Source organism: Podarcis tiliguerta, assembly GCF_965153285.1.
Source record: "Podarcis tiliguerta genome assembly, chromosome: 6".
Classification (NCBI taxonomy): domain Eukaryota; kingdom Metazoa; phylum Chordata; class Lepidosauria; order Squamata; family Lacertidae; genus Podarcis; species Podarcis tiliguerta.
In genome coordinates this window covers 62,144,046-62,157,013 of record NC_139539.1, presented here as the reverse complement: position 1 = coordinate 62,157,013, position 12,968 = coordinate 62,144,046, and the positions used below count along the sequence as shown (strand labels likewise).

At 40.7% G+C, this 12,968-nt stretch overlaps 1 protein-coding gene across 3 annotated transcripts in view; it reads right to left on the bottom strand.

Moving 5' to 3' along the window:
• Nucleotides 1-12,968, bottom strand: part of LOC310681064 (uncharacterized protein) — a 111,355-nt gene that overhangs the window by 79,683 nt on the left and 18,704 nt on the right. The window lies entirely within an intron of this gene.

Sequence of the window (12,968 nt, the reverse complement as noted above, 5' to 3'; positions counted from 1 at the left end):
TGCACTTTATTATTAGGATTAATTTATAAAACGAGCTGTTATTGATGTTTCCTCCTTCGGACAGAGTAGCCTTTGTTGCCTCACCAAAACCTTCAAACCCATAATCAGAAAAAAAAGACTTTCAAGTTTGTTTTTTTACAATATGTAATGCGGACGACTGAGCAACTACTAGGAGAAATAGCCCAACTAAAAAATTCTTGTGTGACTGGGCTCTCTAGGAATGGGGGAGGACCATATTTCAGTGGTCAAGAATGTAAGCATGTGCTTTGTATGTGGAAGGTCTCAGGTTCAATCCCTGGCATCACCAGTCAAAAGGATCCAGTAGCAGACCAGCAGTGGGTGGTCCATTAGGGCAAAGGGGGAGGGGCCCCAACAACCTCAGTCAGCGCATGCAAACTCTAACCTGCCTTCTGCCATTGTAGAACTCAGAAAGGAGGAAGGAGATGGGAGCTAAACTAGCATAAGTCGCCTGCCTCTCATTGGCTCGACCTGCTTTTGAGTTCTCTGCTTTCCATCCCACCAGTCACAATGGGTGGCAGCCCGCAATGGCAGATGCCATGAAATGGCCTGACTGCTGTCCCTTGGAATAGGCAATACTGACCTAGAAAAGAAGAATTAACTGACCAGCATAAGGTCGCTTCTTATGTAGAAGTCTTGACATACAGAAAAAGCCCAAATTCTGCAATAGCATGGTTTATTTTAGCCTAGATACACATTGTATGTCTGATAAATTGTGAGTGCATTAATAAAAAGAAACTCCAGGTTTTTTTCCAGTCCAAGACTCTTCTTGGAGACTTAGAATTCAAAGCTATTGATGTCTAGAATGCATTCTAGGCACAAGCACTATATATGCATATCCACAACCAAGCATTCAGCAGAAAAGAACCTGGAATAATTGTTATCCTCTAATTACACAGTCACTGAACTAGAAGCCCTGCTTCATTCATAAGCATGCAGAAGGACATGGAAGAAATCCACTCTTTTTAAACACTCTGATAGTAAGCACATCCTGGTGGTTAAAAGGTGTAACGGGTTACGCCTTAGGTAATCTTGAAGCATATGCTGAAGATCGATGGCACATTTTGCTGAAATTCTAAGCTTGCTTAACCCGGAAATAAACCTGATTGAAATCAATAGGACTTACTTCCAAAGAAACGTTTTTAGACTTAGGCTGCAAAACATAAAGTGTTAACTTTGCCCTGATGGTAAAGCTAATGTAAATGTCAGTCTACAGTGATGGCTCTGTGTGCTTGCAAGCTTTGTACAGTGATTTCCACACTTCAGTGCATTTTAATGCTTAACTTATAAATCATTAGCTCAAGTCATCATTGTTAACAAAACAGATGTGTTTGATTTTTATGCTGACTTTGCTGTAAAGTAAGTTGAGTCATAAACATATAGAGCATTTCTATTGACACGTTTAAAGCATTTGCCCTTTACACTGCATGGGCTTTGCTATTTAATTATGGGATGGTTTTAGCTGGACTGCAAAATGGAATCAGTGAGTAGTGAAACCTGCCTGTAATGTAATGTTGCACACTGTGAGATTTGGCAAGTATTACACAGTAGGGCTTCTCTCGCATTTGGGAAATCATTCTGCACAAATAGCTTTTGATGGCAAAAGCTACTTAAGAGCAAAATAAGGTCAAAAAGCATTAAGGAGAATGAAGGGAGACTAACATTTTTCATCCTCACTTTCAAGCATAAAAAAACCATGTCAACAATTGACACTTAAAGCAAACATTTGCATTATAGTTTGCTTTTCTGCACCAAATAGACAATTATTTATGTTGTACAATATGATAATCTCTTTGGGCAAAGATATAATGGTGAACCCAATGATGGTGTAATGCCATCAGCGATTCTCTTGAGCACTTCTCCGTTGCTTCAGTAGATGTACAGTTTATGCAGGGTAAACGAACCTTGAAGCATTTCTAAAGCTCACATCTAATGGATAGATTTCTTAGTGGTGCTCACTGCCATACTTAAAGAAAGTCTTTTTCATATTAAAAAGTTCCTTATCTTCGTACAACAAGGTCCCAAATTTAAGAACTGGCATTTAAAAGATCTACATTTTTTTTAAATATGTAAGAAATTGTCATTAGGGCAATTACGTAATTTTGAACACTGGAGTGTATCTAATGATGTCGTCATGTGAGCAGAACAACTTCCACATGTGCACCAAATCTGCTCTGGGTCTCTCCAACCCTCTGAAGCATATTTGGAAGCGGGCAGGGAGCACATGCGGGAAGGAGAGGGAGAAGATGTTCCACTGCACAATAGGACGTTGTTGTGTTCATGCGATGACATAGCTGGATTCGACCATCTGGACTTAACGGTCTTATGGAGGCTCCCTCTTTCAGATGGTAATCTGTGCACTTCACTTAAACTTCAAAATATGGGGAACCAACCCTGCCCCCTTAGAGGGCTCTCCTGATGATTATTCTCAGTGGGGTACGCAACCTCTGCCCAAAACTCCTGGCCCGAAGTCACTGCCGAGAAACAGCATGCTTAAAATGCTATCCTACAAGGTTTTTCCCTTTCCCTTTTTAAATAAAATAATTTCCAGTCTTTGCCTCAACCACTCTTTATCTCTCTCCCCTTTGCCTTTGCAAAAAGCCAACAATTTTAAAAAATAAAAAAATCACAGAAACTTGGCTTTCTTCACTTAGGTATATCAAGAAAGATTTCTTTTTGAAACTTGTCAGAACTGATGTGTCTTGGCGAAGAAATAATGACCCATAATGGAAATAAGGTTTCATTTTATTACATCAAATCACAAAACAAAATAGAACAGAGTGAATGAAACTTGAATATCCTTTCTTTGGAGACAGGAGGCAATAGAAGGAGCAAACCGATGGAAATTTTGCTTTATGAAATTATGGCACATATAACTGAGGCATGCTGGGCACTCTGGCCAATGTTGTATTCTGTAGATCTGTATATAGTGTATATAGAACGCTGCACTTTCAGTGGGAAAAGCAGGTTCGGTTATTTTTCTATCCGCATGGACTTGGTCATATAATGCCATGTCTTCATCTTTCCACCCAAGAGACAGTGTACATATTTGCATAGCAAATATTTCATTGGCAGAGCATCCCTGACACTCGGCTGGGAGTCAGGAATACTCACATAGTCTGGCTTATGTGCACAGAAGGTGATATTAACTTTGGGTTAGTACTCTGGACCTCATTCTGTTCTAATCTTTTGGCTCACATGGGGCTGATTTGGTAAGAATCAGAAGAGAATCGATCCGTTTCCATTCACTTCAGTGTCCCAATGGTGCATGGCAAACATTGATTCTCTTTCTTTATTCATTTTCACAATAAGGAAGAGCAGTCTAAGTACTGCATTACACCTAATATATTTTGTGATGCGGTGGTGGTAGCGGGGAGAAAAGGACTTTTTCAAAGCAATGTGTCTTCAGCTAGTTATATACTTCTAAATAACAAGTGCTGGGTAGATGGTTAGAAATGATGTATCTTGCAAAATTAAACTACGTTGATTGAAAGACACAAATAATTGTAAATACACACAAGCGTGCACACGGTTTCTTCTGGTCAAGAGCCAGCCAAATGATATGTGAAGGACATTTCCCAACCATGACAGGTGAAAGCAGCACAGGCAGGGGAAATGTATGTGATAAGGATGGGCCCAATGGCATCAGATAACAATTAAAATATCAATCGCCAACATGGAAGGACTGTTCTCTACATCCTTCTGAAATTTGACTTGATGGACTCAAATTAACACTGACACCCACAAAAAAAATTTAAAAATCCACCCGGGTCAGTGCTCTTTCATACACTACATTTATTTACTCACATTGTTTACGAGTTATATTCTTCACAGTTGAACAAAGCCACTATGTTGAATCTAGAGTAAGTTAACAGTTTCTTTCTAAAAAGAAATCCCATGGCATTGATGGCTGATGCTGGAGATCAGGAGATAAAAGAGCATCTTGTATCTTCTATGTTGGGGCATTCCTGATTCATACATGCCTTTCTGCTCCCATCAGACAACAGACACTTTTGTTTAGTGATGGGCAATGTTCACATTAGTCTTTAGTGTTCTAATCCATTAGGCACTGCCTTTTTCTTTGACCTTCATTCTAGTCAGCTTCTAAGCAAGAGATACATATTTCTCCTTTTTACTTCTTCTCTTGATATATCCTCTTGACGTAATGGAAACCTTTTATTTGGAGCATAGTAAAGAAAATATAAATAGATGCCTTATTTAGATGTAGTAAGATTTTCTGAATGCCAACGGTCTGGGGTTCCAAATGTAACTTCAGGTAAAAAAGAAGAAATCTTAGTAGGGGAATTTCTTCCTGGGAATGGGATTAGGATGCCTAGGATATTACTATATGAAGTCAGTTTGACAGCAAGATAAGAAAGAAACTCTGCAAAATAAGAAACTGAGGTCAGAAAGGAGTCTTGATATTTGAACGTAGGTTAACACTTGCTGAAACCGTTACCTCAATCTAACAAATATTCTGGCAAATATACAGGCAAATATTCACTACTCTGGTATTAGTCCAAGTTTAGAAGGTTCTGTGGTTCTTCAACTTCTGTTCAGTATTGTGGGAAACTGTGGAAATACAAAAATGTTCCTAAATGGTGATTTCAATGCTGCGTTTTCACTGAACACAAAGGACTTAAAAATCAACAGAGCTATATCATTGTTGTCAAGGACTTAAGTCTCTAGAAAGCTGGTTCTTTACAAGAGAAATGCAAAATGCAAAACATCTTATGGAAACAAAGCTACTGTGCATATTGAGATGTCCATTTAAATTGATACTTCTTAATATGTGCAATTGGGAGGGGTTAATCCCCTGAAACTAAACAGGTGCTTAGTGTAATTGCAAAAGATTTCCAAAACTCTTGGTTAATATCCACGTATCATTCCTTACTCTATCATACAATGCATAGGACGAAAATCTCCTTTCATATTTAGCAGGGGGGGAATTATTCTGGTTAACTGAAGAGGATAAACTCTGAGAGAGACGATTCTATTGATGCAGTTTGACCTGAGGTTCATTGAGTCTCTAAGATTCAAAGTATCCACCATGCTGGCAAGTCTGTTGGTTTAATGCTGGAACTAACCTACAGAGAACTGTGGGCCCAACCAGAATGCAGAAAGAGCACATAGGAGAGAGCTGAACCCACCTCTTCTTGCATTTTACCTCCCCACTATTCATTACCTCTCCAGGTGTTTTGTCCCAGCCAGACTCACTCACTGCATCAGAGTCTGACTAACGTGGAAAAAGTATTCAGGCGACAGATCTGGGCTAGGTAAGCTATGGGAGGAGGGAGGCTTAGCTCTCTTCACTTGCATACTATTTTTGCTATTCAAATCTGCTCCCAATGCACATTATGCATGGCTGGAGGAGACTCACAGTCAATCAAGTCTACTGTCATCACAAATTGTCCTGAATCTAAGGCTTCGTTCTCATAAACACTTACTTGGAATTCAAGTCCCATTGAATTTAACATGGGGTTTGCCTAGATCCTAGCATCACCATGCAGGATTCAAGGGACTTTCTCCTGTCGCCTGCTCTTTAAATAGAATGACACTTGATGGGGAAAAAACCCAAATCTGTTGGTAGTTTCCTATCAAAAGCATAGAAGAAACCTTGCCGTATAAAGAGGCTTGCTACTATTGTTCTTTGGGTTGCAGCATGGCTAGAATGTTTTCTGGGAGAACATTTCCCACCCACCCCTCCTCTCTATTATATGGATAGGAAGGGAAACCATGAGACTACTGCAGAATCTATAACATGGCACCATAAAGGCTGTATTTTCCCTCCCGCAGCATGTAACCATTGACTCCTGGTTCAGATTTATACATTTTGCAGAGGACACGTTTTAAGATTAACACTAACTTTTCTATTACCACAAGGTAGTTTTCAATAAAATGGGTACATGTGGCCCTGAGCCAGAGATCCTTGTGCGCAATTAGGCTTTGCATGTGGCTAGTGCCAAGTATGGAAATCTGCATGTAGCTTTACAGACCCTGGATACAGGTGTTTTCATCCACATCAAGAAACAAACGAGAAGGTGCATTCTCATAATACTGTGAGGAGTGTACATGCACTTAAGCATGTGCATAAGACCTAGCGCACCTGCTTCCTCATCCTTGGATGATGCTTCCTTTGCTCAAATGTGATGCTATCCAGCAATGAGCTATCTGTACAGAGGGCAGGTCTCTTATGTCTGCCATTTCTGCCCTCCATCACTGGGCTCCATCGTGGGTTTGTGGTGTGCATAAAGGTGTCTCCATGCGCAAGGGCCCCTCACATGTCTACATAGAGCAATCTCTGAATTGGGGTTAATGTCTGCAAACAAAAATCAGCCTTCAACTTTTACAGAACTGCATGCCTTCAAGGCACACCGAGATACCAAATAACAACTCTTGGTGTTGTGCTGCCGAAACACAGTATTTAACATGTGGGCCATTATCTGAATTGCACATATTTGGACACAAAGAAAGATGCAAGTGTGCCACTGATCTAGCTAGAAGCTTGACATTCTAAAGTACAATGCAGAGTGCTGAGCAAATCTGATGTGTCCAATCTTCAATCAATGTACAGCATTTTATGATGCATGTAGTATTTTAAGTAGCAACAGAATATGACTTTGAGGGCGGCAGCCTATAGTAGGATATTACAGTGTTTCTCGCTTCAATGTAATATTTTGTATGGGTTTAGAGAAGATGGCCTCTGTTGTGCATTGTTTGTGAAATGTTTCTTATCCCAGAGAGGTGTATGATGTAAAATACGTCAGTGAAAAGTGTATATTTTATGTGAGAGGAAAATACATTTTATTAAAGGTAAAGCTTTGTTAGCTGTATAAAATGGCAACTGTTCAAGTGTACAGTAACTTCTTACTAATGTATGAAAATCTGTGATATTTTTGATTTGATTGTATTTGTATTGCCCAAATAAAACATTTTGGCTGTATTGTTCCCAATTCTTGCATTTCTGAAACAAGGCTAAATAAGATTCAGCTATCAATAAGCCACTAATATGAGTATTGTCATTAGCAGCATCTTTGTCAGAATAGTACTTCCCCTAGCCCCCCCAAAAAACCAAATGATTGCAAAGTCATGGCCCCAAATAAGGATGTGCACTGAACACTAGATTCAGGAAAAACCTTGATTTGGCCATTCAGAAAGTGGCCTCACTTCAGGAAAATGAAAGTTTCATGTCTCCTCGTTCACTATTATTATGGCTCCTTTACTTTTTGGAAGAATTTGGTTAAATTTGCAGGCACAGAACCCCTTCTGAGTGGATAATGCCTGCCAAATTTCAGAAGGATAGTTAGAGCTTTTATTGAAAGACATGGATTCAGCCATAATGCATACTGGAACTCAATGTCACGCGCTCTTGATTTTTCCACCAGCGCAAGCTTTTTTTCTTGCCAGACAGAACCATTCCCATCTCCTCCCCTGCACACTGTTCTGAGGATTCTTGTGACCCTCCAGAATGGACTTGGAGGAACTGCAGGGGCACACAGAGGAAGGAGAGGGGAGAAAGCCCCATTGTGCTAGTGGGAACTGGCTTCCACTTGTGCACCAGGTTGGTTGAGTCTGGGACACTGTGTTGCTCCTTGCGCCCCACCCACCTCCACTCTTATCTGTGGCCACAACTGGTGAACTAAAAGGACGTCAATTAAATCTTTTTGAGATAAAATTTACACCTTGCCAAAACTGTCTATGGCAACTCTTAATATTGGAACTGGTGACTATTTTATGCAGCCCAAAAATTCATGTAAATTTTGTACTCTATGGCATATGTATTCCCCCATGGGGGGAAAACAACAACACCCACACATTATAGTTGAATTGGTTTTTGGTTTCATGAAACCTGAATAGCTTTTTATAAAGCACCACCGGGGATTGAGGGGAACATAATCGCTGTTATCCACAGCCAGTGCAAAGTGAGAAACAAGTGGAAGTTAATAAAAGTTCATGAAACAAAAAGCACTAAATCTAAGTTGCTTGTTTATTAACAAAACCATAACATCAAAACTGTTCGAAGAGCCTGTGGGGAGATTTGGAAATGAAGGGGAGCCTGCTGAGAAAGCGTCAGCCCCATAAGATCAGAAACAGCTGTATTCTAAATGAAATTGAGCTGAAGACGTCTACCCTCTGGTAACCTCACAAATAACAAATTGCAATTGTCTAACCATATAATTTCAAGAAGAAGGCAGGCATCAACCAAATCCTTCCCATAAAGAATGACAGTCTTGTGCTTTGGATAGTCCTCTAGAAGGTGAACTATAATGGGTGTGTTAAAGATGGATCATGACTTGCAGGGATGATGCTGGAATACTGGGGTACCTTAACTGCATTTACCTTGAAAGGAATTACTTCACCTGCCCACTGAACTTCAACTCATGAGATCCCACTGAACAGCTCACAGCCACTCTGAAGCAAAACAGTGTGAAGTATGAAATGAATAAAATCCTAATAATTGCATGCTGCTTTTGCAAGAGCTTATGGTAGGGGCCTACGAATGAGGTTGCATGCTGAGACATATCAGTCCCCAGGAGACTGTGAGCAGATGTATTCTTAATGAGTCTGAGCTGATAAATTGACACTGCAGAGGGAATTGAGACAGACAGAAAGTAAATTCCCAGGAAAACTTATGTGGGTGGCACGTCCAAAAGAAGCTTCTCTGCTAGTTTCAAATGTTCTATATATTGGGGAAATGGCCAAGCAGTGACTTCAGACCATTTCATCAACTTTAGATTTAATCTGTTCTCAGAGCCTTTGCTTCTGGCCTTGACACCCTACCTGTCGAAGTCAGTCCACTAGCCAGCATAATCATCATGTCAGCCAAAAATGCCCTTCCATGCTAAGTGGTACAGGCAATATCAGCAAGGGAAAATGGTAAGAAATGTCATGTGGGACATGGAGAGCTAAAGTTAGTTGTAATAAAGCTGCAACCCTATATTCATTTATATACATGGGTAACTCATCAGAAAGGTTGTTTTCTGAGTAAATACTGACTCCAGCTACAATTGCCCTGCATGTCCCATTGAAACCAATGGAACGCGTTCGTCTTCACCAACAAGTTCTGTTGCAGTCACTGGAAGTAAGCCATAACTTTAACTTCCCAATCCAGCTAAAGTTAATTACTTATGGGCAATTTTACCTTATCTTCAGGCAAGTTATTTTGTAAGGAACCTCTTACAAGAGCCCATATTAAGCATCTGTTGATTTCAACAAAACAGTTAAATGAGCTTACATCTCTCTCACTGAAATCAATATGCCTTAAGGGCGCTTCACTTTGACCAAAGGGGGCTTCCGTCAGGATGTACACCTAAATTTAAGCACATGCCTAATACTGGATGAGGTCTCCACTGAATTTTCATTCTTTTGTATCTGCAAATTATTCTCATATTTCCTGCAGGTATGTTCACCTTTACCTGCTTCAGAATCCTTTCAAATGTGGTAAGAAAACAAGAAGATGAGTGCAAATCAGAGCGTTTCTCTTCTGATCACTGGCAGTCCTTGGTTCCTTTGTAGCCACCAGAAAAATGTAAATTAGCGCATTAAAGTTATGTTTATGAATCAGAACTTACAGCTTCAAGGTGCTTTTTTACCATGCAGGCAGTTTCCCCAGTTCATAGGTATTCTGTTGCTGTCTGTTTACAATTTAAGAGGTAGCACAGGTGTTTCTGGATACAGGCCTAATGCCATTCCCAGCCACACTGGTACCGAGAGAGTCTCTATAGAGGAGAAAATGCATCGCCTATTTTCTAGCCCAGGGGTAGGCAAAGTTTTTGTGGCTTGAGCCAGTTCACGGTCCGCAGACGCCGTGGTGGGCCAGAGTGTGCACACACTATTTCCGGCGCTCCTTCCAGCGCGGAAGAGGCGTGCGCAGCTTCCCATTGGCTGCAGGAGCTTCCTGCAGCCAAAGGGAAGCCGCCCAGCGTCACGGAAGGCGGTCCCTGCTCTGCTCCGTGCCGATTTAGTTGGCACAGGAGCCAACCGAGCAGGCAGCAGGAGTCCATGAGCCAGTTAAACGACCCCCATGGGCTGCTTGTGGTCCATGAGCCTTAGGTTGCCGACCCTTGTTCTAGCCAACTTCTTTCTGCCACCATTTGTCACCCCAACACCTCATTTTCTCTTCCTCTAACCACAATCCTTGAAAACACTCATCTAATGGCCTCCTTGCATCTTATCTGGAGCTGTTTTTCACTCTAGCAGTCAGCTAGACCCCTCCAAAACTGGTTCTTACTAGTTTTGTGGTCAGGCAGCACCCTTACATATGTAAAATTGCTCAAACTGATAATAGGTTTTGAAGAATTTCTACCTCATCAGAAACAACAACAACAACCTTAGCTTTTGTGGGGGCAAAAAGTATAATTCAAGGTATGATCATTCAAATGATACCAGAGAGCTTCATGGCTAATGAGCAGTGATATTCATCTGATAAAGGTACATGCATTGCCTGTTTGGTCATATTGTGGGTATTTTCTTTGTCTAAAAACAAATGAAGGTTTTGTTAACTGGCATATTTCCTCAACTTCGCATTTGGCTTCCTTTAATATCTGAGATAAGTACAGGGTTGTGGAGTGCTGCTTTAGAATGCATCCATTATTTTTTAAAGGATTGCCCTCTATTCCAGAATATCAGACCCACAAGGGACATTATGGGCCTTATTCCAGATTGCCACAACTCTAGTGAATCCATCAGTTTCCCACAGCAGTCCTTATTTTGGGGGTTTAGAGTAGGGATGGTGGTGAAATTTGGTTCAGTTTGTATTTTAATGTACACCTTCTGAAACAATGCATGATGGCCTTCAAAATTTGCATTTCTCTGAATTTTGTAAAGCAGTTCTCCAACCCAAACTGTGTACAGAAATGCATATACATGGGGAATGTTTGCATGAAACTGCATATAGTAGTGAAAGTGACATATGAAAATGTATTTGCAGAAATGCTTCTATTAGGACAAATGCACACTAAAATACTGATATATTTTCATGAGGACTTTTTTTTAAACAAAATCACAAACTGATGCAGAAATATGGTGAAGTCAACACTGGGAAAAAGACAAACGGAGAGAAACCACGATTTACAGATTCGTCCATTGCTAGTTTAAATTTTCAAGTTATTTTCAAACAAGCAGTTAGTACCGATACACTGATTCTCTCCCCCAAAGTCTTATAAATTGTTATCTTAAGCTTTCACCGTCTATTCTTAACTTAGTGATGGATCAGCTGAATTCCTTTCCACGTCAAGTTTTGTGTGCATTCAGTCATAGTCTGTTATGTTCCAGGTTTTGAGGATTTTTCAAAATAATGTACTTTAATTGTATACATTTAGTACAACCATTGTTTACCCAAAGTACATGTTTTTATGTGCTTTTCAATGCATTTCCCCTTAAATTATGCATTTTGAATCCTTATTTTCAATGAAGTGAGCATTTTTGTTTGCATTTCAAACAAAAACTGCACTGCAAAAATCAGAGAAGTGTGCAATCTGATCAAAAAGCTGCATTCAACCCACAGAATATGTCCGGGACTGGAAAATTTAGTTGGTTTGTATCAAATTCCAGACCAAACCAATTTCTCCTCCATTCCCAATCCCAGGTAGCAAGAATCCCACACCCTGTAGTTCCAGAACTTTTACTGACATTGCCTTCTGAACTTGTGGAACAGAGGCGGGGAGAGAGAGAGACAGAAAGATGCTTTTTTTGTCTTTATTAGACAACTGGGTTTCCTGAGACAGCGTAATGGCAGAAGCTCTTTGTAATACTGGTGTAGACTAGAAACCCTACTATCATCACAATAGGCATAAAATGATAGTTTGCAGTATCTACGGATCATTATACCTTTTTAAATGCCGCAGGGCTGAAGTCATTCATGATGCCTGCATCACCTTTTCAAGGCATGTTGCTTTTTTCATTTTTGCTTTATATATTTTCAGAGACTGACACATACTGTGAGAGAACCAGAAGGTGTACATACTTTACAGCTTCACAAAAGAATACAAAATTGCCTTCCACTCACACCGTAGACGAATTTGAGGACAGGTGCCTTCTGAAATTTTAACTAGACTTATGCAATATCATAGGGAAAGTTTCATCCCCTAGGATATCATGGTAGGCACCTTTCTGCCCCCTTGTGATTTGTCTTTTTGCTTGGGCCAGGTTTGAACCCTGCATTCCTGAAGGAGCATCTCCACCTCCATCATGCAGCCCAGACACTGAGGGCCAGCGCTAAGGGCCTTCTGGTGCTTCTCTCACGGCAAGAAGTGAGGCAGAGGGCCTTCTCAGCAGTTGTGCCCACCCTGCGGAACGCCCTCCCACCAGATGTCAAGAAAATAAACAACCATCTGACTTTTATAAGATATCTGAAGGCAGCGTTGTATAGGGAAGTTTTTAATGTTTGGTGTCTTACTGTGTTTTAATCTTTGGAAACCGCCCAGGGTGGCTTGGACACCCCAGTCCGACGGGTGGCATATAAATATTATTCTTGTCATCATCATCATTATATTATGATGTGGTGGTCCATGCTGGGTATTGCCCGTATAGCTCTGTCTCTGATTTTCTTCTCTAACATGTAGTAGCACTGGCATCAAGGTCCACAATTTCTAGGAATGATTCAAGGGAATAAATCCTCAGCTTTATTCCAGCACTAGGACCCAATTCCCCCCTTTAGTGCCTACAGTGGCTGGGATGAGAAGAGCAGCAAAGCATGGCTGCCGACTTAATCTGAGCCTCGGTGCCTTTCATTTTCAGGCACTGTTGGAACCCTCAGAATTCCTTTCCCACTATTACCGACTGACCGGCTTATTGAAAAGACATGGCTATTCCCCACCCGCTTCATCGCAGTAGTGATCCCAGGGCAGGGTATAATAAAACACAACGGGAATGACAATATCAGCCACAAATCAAAACAGAAGAACAGAACAACAACAAGAAACCAGCAGAAGCAATAACAGCAATACCAC